Here is a 13238-nt window from a genome sequence, read left to right on the forward strand (position 1 = left end):
TGTCCTCAGTGTTTCACTCTACTGACATTAGTCCTGGCCCAAGTACAACCATCTTGGGAAACTGTGGCTGTATCTGGGTACATTTGAGCATATACATATTCTATGAACCATCAACTCCACTCCTGGGTATATACCCAATAGAACATGCATACATGTGTTCACCAAATAAAGAAATGTTCATAGCGCCATTATTTGAAATACACTAAAAATTATAAACAACCTAAATTTCCATTCAGAGTAGAATGAATACATAAATTGTGGTGTTTTTATACAACAGATGACACTGTACAATAAATGTGAATGTTACTGTTCACTTACTTACTGTTACATGAAAAACATGTAATGTTTTTTTCATGGATAAGGCTTACTGTTACATGAAAAACATGGATAAGGCTCACTGACGTAATGTGCCAAGCTCCAGCACTCATAGGTATGCGTTCTTTCATACAAAGCTCAAAAACAAGCAACTTATTTGTGGTGATAGATGTCTGACTAGTGGTTACCTTTGAGAAAGAGGAGTAATGCCTGAGGGGGGCCACTAGTAAGTTTTCTGAGGTGCTGTTAATGTCTTATCTAGATCTGGGTGGTTTTGGCATATGAATATTCACATTGTAAAAGATGGTTTTCTTCAATATAAAGTGGGGATCAGATTTAGCAAGAAGATAATTGGTGTCCATGGTAAATGTCAATATACAGTACTTGTTGAAATAGAATACATATCATAATGTCTGTATGTCAATATTTCTCTTAGTTGTCATTGATTTAGTACAGATATCTATGACTTTCTACTATAGGAAACTAGAGATACCAGCGACTTAAAAACACAAAACAGAAATAAGTTCACAGTGACATTTTCTGGTCTCTACTGCAACCTCACAAGAAAGGTAGGTGTGCAAGAAATTTTGTGAGACTGGCTTAGGAAGGGAAAAATCTCTTCTCTGTTTTATTTCTCCAACATAACTTTCATTCTCTCTTTTACTTAGCATAATATCTTAGTTTTCAGTTTCACTCTCAATCAACCAAATATAGGCCAAAAATAGTAGCAGAATCCCCATTAGTCTCACTGCCAACACCAGATACAAAGTCCATGGGACAAAACACCATAAGAGCCAGCTGGCAATAAAAATGACCTTGATATTTCCAGTTTACCTGAAATAATGCTCAGAAGTCTTTTGTCTTGACTAACATCCAAAGAAAAATGAAGGGTGATATAAAATTTTATTCTCAGAAAGGGCAAGGGTAATGAGCAGGTCAATTTCTTCAAATATTTATTACATCTTTAAATTGTGTACATTGGTTTCCTACTCTGCCCTTTACTCTTGCCCAGTGCCCACATCTAGGCCATACTCAGAGCTTTTAGGTATTCTAAAAATAGATCCAACTCCATAAAGTATTAAGAGAAAAATAATATTTAACTGAAAACTACATGGGGAGACAGAGAAGGAACTGACATAGCATAACAACTGCAAGAAATTTAATCAGATTTCTATTAGACATCTCAATTTCCACCTAAATGTTCTCTTCCTTCTGGTCTTCTCATCTTTCTTTTTTCTTTCTTTCATTTTTTCCCACAAACTATAAAAATCCCTCAACAATTCAATTATATGCCCAACCTTGCACACCAACATCCTCATTAGCTGAATAGTGACTACCTGTGATAAGTTAAGCATACTTATAACAGGTCTCAGTTCATCCAAACACACTTGCTTCCTTTAAGTGTAACACCTTGTCCTGAGTCAAAGTTTTCAAATAGAAAATTAGGCACAAATACATGAAATAACATTCCCAAAATTTACATCAAATAACTAGTGAGGCTGGAACTGAGTCCCTTGACTCAGGTCTTCTGTTCCTTTCCATCACACACTAGGTTCTTTATAGAAGGCATTGTGCTAGATTCTGTGACAAATACAAAAGATAAACTGGATATATTTCCTGCCTTCAAGTGATTAAAAATATAATGAAAAGGAAAGACATATGTAGAAATAGCTGTAATCTAGTGAAGAGTATGAAACATAATATAGTAGAGTTGACATGTGATTGAATGAGAAGAAAAAGAATAGTTCTGGAAGGAGAGAGAGAAAGGATGAGTATGAAAGATTTAAAAAAAGAGGTGACCTTTGATCCGGTGAGTAGACTGGTGTTGAATAGCTGCCAGACATGCTTATTTAATTCTAAAATAATATTAATTATTGTTTTTTGAATTACATGTTCTGTATTTATTTTCTTTCCAACTTAAAAATTCAATCTCACCAAGTTTCCCAAATAGTCTTTTCTTTTCTTATCTAAACAATGTCTGTCACTTCTGAGAGCCACAGGGCTTTTCTTACTTTCTACTTGATGGTAGCTGTTATTTATATGTCCTAACTCTAACATTTAATTTCATTTATTTATATGTGCACTTGGCTGAATATCAACATCTGAACTATGTGAATCTGTCGTCAATCTAATGGAGAAGCATTGATGTTAAAATAACCAGAGAAATAAGTCATTAGTCATTTGTATAAAATGTATCCATCTTTGTCTTTAATGTCTTTAATATTATTCACTGTTATTTTGAGTCGAATACACTAGTCAAATTTATTGTTATAGGTCATATTAGTATGAGGACTTCTCCAATTGTAATTGATAAAGCACTGGAAAACCTTTTTTTGGCAAAAATTACTTTTGTTAGCCCACTTTCTTCTTTCATGTAAAATTGAACACTACATTTCATTCCTACCACTGAAATAACTCTCAATCTTCTCAACTTCTTTCCATCTCTACCTGGAGGTTTCCTATTGCTGCTGTAACAAACTACCATACACTTAGTGCCTTAGAACAATATACTATTATCATTTTATAGTTCTGGAGGTCAGAAATCTAAAATAGGTTTCTCTGGATCAAAATCAAGGTGTCAACATGGCTGAATTCCTTCTGGGACCTCTAGGGAAGAATTTATTTCCTTGCACTATTCAGCTTCTTGAGGCTTCCTATATTCCTCAGTTCATGGCTGCTTTCCTCCATTTTCAAAACCAGCAATGTAGCATTTTCAAATCTCTTACTCCAACTTCCTGTTCCACCTCCCTTCTACTTTAAAAGACCCTTGCCATTACATTGGGCCCACCCAAATAATCCAGGATAATCTCTTTATTTTAAAGTCAGCTGATTAGCAACTTTAATTCCATCTGCAACTGTAATTCACTTTGCCATGTAACATAGCATGTCTCAGGTTCTGGGGAATAGGATATGGTCATCTCTGGGGAACCATTATTCTGTCTACCATACTACCTACAGTGATGATTCTGGTTGCTATCATCCCTGACTTGAATTTCTGCAAGTCTCTTAACTGGTCTCCATGCTCTCATTCTACTACTCTTTAGGACACTGGAGCTAGAATAACCATTTTATTCCCCTTACTCCCTAAACCTTTAAAATAAAATTCAAATTCTTTAACATGGATTCCAAGGTTGTGCATATCTGTGCTTATTCAAGTTCCATTTCCTCTCTGATTCCTCCTCCTGCCCTTGTGTCTTCCACTCTATCCTTACAGAATGACTTTCAGCTACCCATATGAGCCACACTCTCTCTTGTCTTCACATATTGTTTCCTTTGCCTGAAACACACTGTCTTTTTTTTTATATCTTCTTATCTTTCAGAATGCACCTTAAATGGTACTTCCTCCAAATATTTTTCCCTGACAATTTCCCAAACACACAAATACCCATGGAAGTTTAGGCATTCCTCATACATGATCCTTTAGAACCCTGTACTTTTCACATCAAAACACTTAACACACTCTAGTATATTGTAAAAGTAACATCTTTTTATATAGCTACATTCCTGACTTTATGATAAACTTTACCAAGACAGGGACTTTGTTCATCTTATTCAAGGTTGATTGCATCTCCACTCCCTGGACCACTTCCTCTCATGTAATAGGCACTGAGTAGCCATGTTTTGATTGATGATAATCTAGGATAAATAGAGTCATTCCTGCTCCCTTCACCATGACCATGGCTCAGCCTTTCAAACTGAAACCCTCTACATCTCCTCCAAACATAAGAAATGTATGTTAACTGTTTGTAGATGTTAAAATTTTACCTTGGTTGTTGAGTGGTGTCCAGTACTTTTCCTTGAGATCCACAATGATTATTCTATAATGGAAGCAGTAAGAATGCAGATAGTTTATAGACAATTGACATCCCTCAGTAGCCCCTGGTCAAAAAGGTGAAGTCACTGTCAAGGGTTAAGAAAGATACCGTACCTGGGTAAAATTTCAACCCACTTATATGCAAATATGGTCCCAATATTTGGTCTGAATGTAACTCAGAGCGGTAACTAAGCTCTGAAAATGGGTACATGTGTATGTCTGAACAGGGAAATTAAGGAGACATTTGAATAATGGGATAAAGAAGAAGAGATAATTCTAAGAGAAAACTGAATAAACTCACTCATAAATAAAATCTCTGGATAAGCTTCAATGTGGCAGCAGTGGCCATGTCATGAGAGGAATAACTGACTTCTATTTTCTAATGTTTTATTTTATTGGACCCTGAATATACAGAATTAAATTTGTAGAAGTCTCCAGTCATTTCACATCATTTCTAAATACCTATCATCATTTCTCAAGTAGGAATTATAAACCATATTGCAGAACATTCTGCTCATAATATGCAAATCAACATTTATTGAGTACCTCCTGCATACCAGGCACTGCATTAGGACTGCAATGCCCTTATGTAAGTATTAGCATCTCTTTTGGTAAACCATCAGAAATAGTTGGGTTCTTCAGGGAAGTCCGGCAACATTACCCCTGAAGATATTTTGATAATAATAGTGTCAGGAACCCTGTGGGAAAGTAAGAACTTTTACAACAATTGAGATTGACTTGTCAACAATTGAGCAGGACTAGTAGGACATAAAATAGGCCCTTTAGAAAAGTTCACTGTACATTTAGAAGACCAGTAGAGTGAGCAGACTGAGCAAGAGCAGCCCATATATCAAAGTGAACAATTATTCCAGGTATCTATGAAGCTGTTTCTACTTTACCATCCACCAACCTGGTCCTCCATTCTACTTTCAGATGAAGAGAACATTTATTGGGGCCTAAAGTTTCTGGTACTGGAACCCCCTATGAAAGAGCTGGTCACAAAAGGCACTTCCCTGCTGGTCAAGCAAGAAAAGCCCCAGAGACTGAAGTTGGGCAGGGTCAGCACCAGTGCTGACAGCCACAGCCACCCCCAGTTTCCAAGGATATCTGTGTTCTGGAAGTTGACAATGGAGTGGAAAGCAACCAAGTAGGCTGCCAAAACTCAAGGAATCTAAAAGAAAGTGACAGGAAAGGACAACAGGGGAGAGTGGTCAGAGCCATGGGCAGCAACTGTGAGTGTGGGAATCTGATTAACCTTCCCTTTCTTTTCCAAACTTGACTGCCACACACACAAACACACATTGCGCCAGAGACTTCTAAAGGGAATAATTAGGGAGGGGACAACAATAATAAAAATAACCAATTACATCCATTGAATACTTGATATTATCTCATTAACTCCTCACAAGAATCATATAAGGTTGATTCTACAATGAGACTCATTTTTTAAACAAATAATGTGTAGAGAGGTTAAGGAGCTGACTGAAGATAAAACCTACCACAGAGTAAGCAGAGGCTCAGAACAATGAGAAGGAGGTGATTACTAATATTTTTTCTCTTTCTTTCATAGATAGACAGTAGCAATGGAATAATCAGGGCTTTTCTACTGTATGTTCCATGAGGGATTCCAATTAAAAATTGTGTGTGTTTGTGTGCAGATACATGAAACAATAAAGGAAGAGAGAACAGAGAACAGATTGTCATTATGACACCATCATTGGGGAAAAATGAGAATATTCTTTTTCTTTGATAGTCTAGCTATCCTAACTTCAGGATTACAAAAATATGCTGTAGACATTAATAGATATATGTGTTTGAGGAAATACACACACACACACACACACACACACACACACACACGATTGTGAGGGTTCCCCATGGAACCTTGATCCACAGTTACTGAATGCACGTGATTTGTCAATTTCAGACATGAATCACTCTAGTCCTGGCACAAAACCCCCCGTTGGGCTGCAACAGCTAATGAGCATCCCTGCATCCCTGGGAGGAGCCACCTTCTTACTGCACCTGGCGACTCTCTGAGGAGTCTTTGGCTATGATGTCAGTGCATGCTCCCAATGACAGCCCTCCCGCTGAGAGTCTCACTGTCCTTGCCCATAGAAGTAAGTTGGCACTTTCCCTGGACCGTGCAATTACTATCCAAATGTGAAACATTGACCTGGAGATCTTGAGGCAGCATGATTTCTCAGTGAGCCTTTCACATTTCCAAAAGCCGCCACAGGACCAGCTCACTCACCCCTTGAAGCTGACTGAAGTTTCTTTCTCTGAGGCTGCCTGGGTTTTGCCTTTGAAGTTGAAACCTGGGAGCAGTTATCTGCCAGCTGAGATAAGCACTCTCAGGGCTTCCACGGGCAGCCAGTCCTAACAAAGAAGGGATAAGACCTCTGAGTGCGCTCTGCCATCTACCAAGTCACAGCAGAGTCGAGAGTAATCAGGGTTCTTTCCACAGAGTGCTCCAAGAGTGAATCCAATCAAATTAAAAGAGTCAAAGAGAAAAGATAAAATAGCTTCAAAAGAGAACCCACAGCTGTAGAGTTACCTGTCAATCAGCAGGAACCACAAGCCAATCAGAGGTGAAATAAAAAATTTGTTTGAAAGGAAATGTGTTAGAATCAGTTGCGTTTCACCAAAGCAGGGAAAAGAAGAAAAAGTCAACCCGTACTAGGTGCAGTAAAGCTGCTAATCAATCTATACATCTAAGCGTGTCAATAAAGATTATACACACCCGTCTGAATTGGCAGGATTTTTCTGTGCCCAGGCATGATTTTGGCATCCTCAAAGGCTGCTGTCCATGATCTCAAAAAGCTAGTACAACCGAGACAATGAACAAAACTCCTAAGCAATACGTATATTAGCTAATTTGGTAAGCAAATTTAAGTTAGTAATTTGTGTGATTCTTTTTTCCTCGCTGATGTAGGAGTGTGCTTGCTCACGTTAAGAAGGTAACTAAATCCTTATGTACCTAAATATAAGGAGTTTCCATGCTTCTTTTAAAAAATAGTGCCCAGAGTAGAATTTTCCAGGCAATACCAGAAAGTCTTTGGTTCAGGAAAGATCAGACTCATTTAAGAAATGGAGCTGGGTAACCTGTGAGCAGGAAGGAAATGAAGGCTTGGAAAACCCAAGATTGCCTAGATTGGACGAACTTTGTTAGCCTGCTGAAATGGGGAGATGATGAAGTTTGAGGAATTTAAGTGTCAGGAACTTGTGACTTACTTGTATGCAGCATCATTGGTTTGGGAATGATAACAGGAAGGGTGCTTGCTGAACACAAGTTGAGTCCTTGACAGTACTACTTCAGAGTAGTTTGCAGTAGGTGGGATGGGCAGTCTTGTGAGGAATCTGTGCCATTTGGGTGTACCATAACCTGCCTTAAGGAATAACAGTAGGTCAAGGACCCCAACTAGGCCCATTTCCATTTTTTCTGGCCTTGTGGTAGGTAGAATCATGGTTCTCCAAAGATGCCCACGTCCTAACCCCCAGATTCTGTGAATGTTACTTTATATGGCAAAAGGGACTTTGAAGATGTGATTATGGTAAGGATTTTGAGATGAGGAGAATATCTTGTATTATTTAGGTGGGCCCAACATAATCACAAGGGTCATTCAAAGAGGGAGACAGGAGTGTCACAGTTAGAGAAGGTGATATGAGAACAGAAGCAGAGGTCAGAGAGAGATCTAAAAATGAAATACTGCTGGCTTTGAAGATAGAAAGAACCACAAGTCAAGGAAATCTGTGGACCTCTAAAAGCTAGCAAAACAGAGAAACGTTTTCTTACAGACTCCAAAAGGAATGGATCCCTGCCAAATCATTTTGGACTTCTGAACTCCAGAACTGTAAGATAATCTATCTGTGCTGTTTTAAGCCACTAAGTTTATAGCTGTGTCTTACAGCGGAAATAGATACTAATACAAGCATCTTTTAAAATCAGTGTTATTTTTTTATAATCTATGACACTATGGAATACTTTGCAGCTTTTAGAAGCAAGAGACTATAAGTAAGCAGAGAGCCATGGGTATATCTTATATAAACACAGTGTCAAGTGAGTATTAGAATATGAAAGAAACAAGCCGATAGCTTAATGTATATTACAAAACAGTGCTGTCTTTTGCATACCTAAAACATCAATGGGATTGCTTTTGTGGAGAGGACAGAAATGGAAGTAAGGAGAAAATGGGGTAAAAGGGGATTAAAAACAACTAAACAAGAGAATGTGATTATCTCTACTTTCTGCACCTCAGTTTCAAATTTTTTAAAAAGGAAAAATAACAAATACACAGTTTGTTCATTATATTTTTAAATAGGAATTTAAACTCTATCTTTGCAACAATAGATATATAAAGGGACCTGACATTAAATTCAAAACCTAGGAGAAATTACGATTTATCCCAGCAAGGAGACTATCCATGGAAAGTTACCATATTTTGTGGATAAGCAGAGTTAATGAAAATTTAGATTGTATGATGAAAAATGTCAATTATTCTTCACTAGGCATTTTTTGATCATCATGGTTGAGAGGATCACTTTACCCTCTACCCTCTTACATCCTCTGTTTTTCCTTATCGAAGTGAAAAGCATCACTGACCATTTTGTAGAAGTAACAATAACTCAGTGAGAAAAATCCCTCTTTCATCTCAGTGGGGTTTAGACTTTTAAAAATGAGGTCAGATTAATATTTGGGGGGTCTAACAATTTTTGAGTCATGAATTAACCTAATGACAAATAGGGAGAATCCTCTGAATCCCCTTGCAGTTAAGACCTGTAAAAAGAAAGAGTGAAAGAGAGAGGGAAGGAGGGAGGGAGGGAAAAATAAACACAGATCTCATGTCAAAAGTATTTTATAAAAGCACAACAATGATCAGAAAAACAGAATATTTTACAGATCATATCTGAGTTGTAATTTTTAAATATAGACCTAAGGGAAATCTTGACCTACTGAAACAACAAAAACATGTCTTCTAGATTTTGAAAATCTTTTTTTAAGGTACTAATTCTATTTTGTAGGGAGAGGTGAGTCTGGTGAGGCTGTGGACATCTGATTTTAAGAATTAAGTTGCTATTTATCTTTGTGTAATTCAAATGAAAGCAATTTTCATGTTTGTAAATGTGTGTATGTGTGTATGTGTGGTTGCGTCCTCTAATGTTTGTTTTAATGATAACTACAAAAGGGTCTCTGTAAAGGAACTAGCATTTGACTTGCTAAAGAAAAGTCAGTTTTATCCAAACAATGCACAAAAGTTGTGGATGGTACCAATAAAATTTTGGAAATATTTTCCCCTAATTTTAGGAGAAAATAGAATAGGCAATTTCCCTGAAAATATGTGTAATTTGCATATTCCTCAGCAGTAATTTGTAAACTTTAAATATGAAATGGATCCATGTAATGAATCAGCTGCTCAAGGATTGAAAAGTGTGATATGGACAACAATTGTCTCTTTTTTCTTTCATCTCTTAGAGCTGAAATGATGCTCCTCCACCTCCCCAAAAAAGTTTGCACATATTCTATTCAAGAAAGACTTTGAGAGTATAGGGAGAATAAAGTTCCTTCTATGCTAGAAAGTAGCTAACTTGAAGCTGAAGCTGCACGAATAAATGCCTCCAGGTAGAGGAAAAGAAAAACATCTTGTTTTCATTTCATGAATTTTCTAAGTAATGAAGACATGAAGTTTTATAACCTTGATTGGCATTGAAAATAGCTAAATCTTGGGAGAGCCATGGGTATATTATGCTCAAGATTGAGGGCTTTTATTTCTCAGAGGAGTCACAGTAATTTCTTCCTACTTTTTACAGAATAGGATTGCATTTTTAGAAAAGTAAATTAATTTCCCAGCATAAGCTGTTTTTGTTCTCTAGTGAAGATGATTCTCTTCAAATAAAATAAATCAAATTGCTCATCAACTATGAAAAATACTCACAAAAACATTCTGACCTAAAGACACATAAGTTTCAAATATTATCAGTCACTCCCCTGCCCAGAGAAATGACCTCAAGTATACTTAAGGCATAACTAAGAAAGAAAATCTTTTGGAAATGTTTTTATCATTTTTAAAACAAGATAATGGGCTTCTTTCTTCCTTTGTTTGGACCAGCATTTCTGCTGAGCGTGCTTTCCTCCGATACAGATTCTATTTCTTCACAGTTAAAATTCAACTTCAACAGTTCCTAACCTCTTTCAGTGGGGATCAGCACATGATGGGGGTATATATATATGCTTGAATTATTTTCTAGAATGCAACTAAATGACCTTAAGAGCTCACTTGAATCTGTGTTTCTTTTGCATTTGTAGCTCTTTCTTTCTTAGTGATAATAAACTATTATATTTCAATTCAAATAGATGTATTCCATTTAAGTAATGCCTAATGAGTTTAAGAAAAAGCTCAGAAAACTTTGGTGTACAGTAAAAATGATTTATAGTCAAAATGATGTAAAAATGAGCTTTAATTTTATTTTCAGGTGAGTACAGTATCTTGGTAAGACAATTAATTTTAACAATGTGTATGATTTGAATGATACAAATATTTTACTAGTTGAGAACTTGTGCTGTCAACATCTTGACAGATCAGAATTGAGGAATGTTTAGAAACTGCTACATGAAAGATATCATCTCTTGCTTTGCCATTTACTTTGATAAACTGAATTCAAAATGTAATAAGCATAAGAACAAAGCATTATTTTAGGAAACATAAAAAGGTATATGGGGGACCTTTAAGATGGCAGAGGAGTAAGACGTGGACATCAACTTCTTCCCCACAGATACATAAAAAATACATCTACATGTGGGACAACTCTTACAGAACAGCTAGTGAATGCTGGCAGAAGACCTCAGACTTCCCAAAGGCAAGAAACTCCCCACGTACCTGGGTAGGGCAAAAGAAAAAACAGAGAAAAAAATAGGGACGGGACCTGCACCTCTGGGAGAGAGCTGTGAAGGAGGAGAGGTTTCCACACACTAGGAAGCCCCTTCATTAGCAGAGATGGGGGTGTGTGGGAAGCTTCGGAGCCACGGAGGAGAGCACAGCAACAGGGGAGCAGAGGGCAAAGTGGAGGGATTCCTGCACAGAGGATCAGTGCCAACCAGCACTCACCAGCCTGAGAGGCTTGTCTGCACACCGCCAGGGTGCGTGGGGGCTGGGAGCTGAGGCTCGGGCTTCGGAGGTCAGATCCCAGGGAGAGGACTGGGTTTGGCTGTGTGAACACAGCCTGAAGGGGGCTAGTGCACCACAGCTAGCCAGGAGGGAGTCTGAGAAAAAGTCTGGAACTGGCTAAGAGGCAAGAGACCATTGTTTCAGGGTGTGCCAGGAGACGGGACTCAGAACACCGCCAAAACAAGCTTCAGAGACAGGTGCGAGCCATGGCTATCAGCGCAGACACCAGAGACCATCATGAAACACTTAAGGCTGCTCCTGCAGCCAACAAGAAGCCTGTGTGCAAGCACAGGTCACTATCCACACCTCCCCTCCCGGGAGCCTGTGCAACCCGCCACTGCCAGGGTCCTGTTATCCAAGGACAATTTTCCCGGGAGAACACACAGCGTGACTCAGGCTGTTGCAACTTCACGCTGGCCTCTGCCACCGCAGGCTTGCCCTGCATTCCTCACCCCTCCCTCTCCACAGCCTGAGTGAGCCAGAGCCCCCTAATCAGCCGCTCTTTTAACCCTCTCCTGTCTGGGTGGGGAACAGATGCTCTCAGGCATCCTACATGCAGAGGCGGGGCCAAATCCAAAGCTGAACCCCAGGAGCTGTGTGAACAAAGAAGAGAAAGGGAAATCTATCCCAGCAGCCTAAGGAGCAGCAGATTAAATTGCCACAAACAGCTTGATGTGCCCTGCATCTGTGGAATACCTGAATAGACAACAAATGATCCCAAAATTAAGGCGGTGGACTTTGGGAACAACTGTAGACTTGGGGTTTGCTTTCTGCATCTAATTTGTTTCTGGTTTTATGTTTATCTAGTTTAGTATTTAGAGCTTATTATCCTTGGTAGATTTGTTTATTGATGTGGTTGTTCTCTTCCGTTTTTTTAATAAATATATATTTATTCCTTTCTCTCTCTCTCTCTCTCTCTCTCTATATATATATATATATATATTTGTTCCTTTTTCTCTTTTTATGGGTGTGTATGTGTATGCTTCTTTCTGCAATTTTGTCTGTATAGCTTTGCTTTTACCATATGTCCTAGGGTTATGTCTGTCCATTTGTTGGTTTGGTTTTTTTTTAGTATAGTTTTAGAACTTGTAATCATTGGTGGATTTGTTTATTGGTTTTGCAGCTCTCTTCTTTCTTTCTTTCTTTTTTATTATTAATGATTTTTTTAATAACTTTATTTTATTTTATTTTTCTTTCTTTTTTTATTCTCTCCTTTCTTCTGAGCCATGTGGATGACAGGATCTTGGTGCTCTAGCCTGGTGTCAGGCCTAAGCTCTGAGGTGGGAGAGACGAGTTCAGGACATTGGTCCACCAGATTCCTTCGAGCCCCACATAATATCAAATGGCAAAAGATTTCCCAGAGATCTCCATCTCAATGCTAAGACCCAGATTCACTCAAAGACCAGCAAGCTACAGTGCTGGACACCCCAACTATCTAGACAGGAACACAACCCCACCATTAGCAGAGAGGCTGCCTAAAATCATAATAAGTTCACAAACACCCCCAAACACACCACCAGATGAGTTCCTGCCCGGCAGAAAGACAAGATGCAGCCTCATGCAACAGAACACGGGCACGAGTCCCCTACACCAGCAAGCCAACATAACCCACTGAACCAACCTTACCCTGGGGGCAGACACCAAAAAAAAAAGGGAACTGTGAACCAGCAGCCTGTGAAAATGAGACCCCCAAGCACAGTAAGTTAAGCAAAATGAGAAGACAGAGAAATAAACAGCAGATGAAGGAGTAAATAAAAGCCCACCAGACAAAACAAATGAAGAGGAAATTGGCAGTCTACCTGAAAAACAATTCAGAGTAATGATCGTAAAGATGGGCCAAATCTTGGATATAGAATGGAGAAAATACAAGAAACATTTAACAAGGACCTAGAAGAACTACAGAGCAAACAAACCATGATGAACAACACAATAAATGAATTTAAAAA

The sequence above is a fragment of the Orcinus orca genome, chromosome 7, assembly GCF_937001465.1.
Source record: "Orcinus orca chromosome 7, mOrcOrc1.1, whole genome shotgun sequence".
Lineage (NCBI taxonomy): Eukaryota > Metazoa > Chordata > Mammalia > Artiodactyla > Delphinidae > Orcinus > Orcinus orca.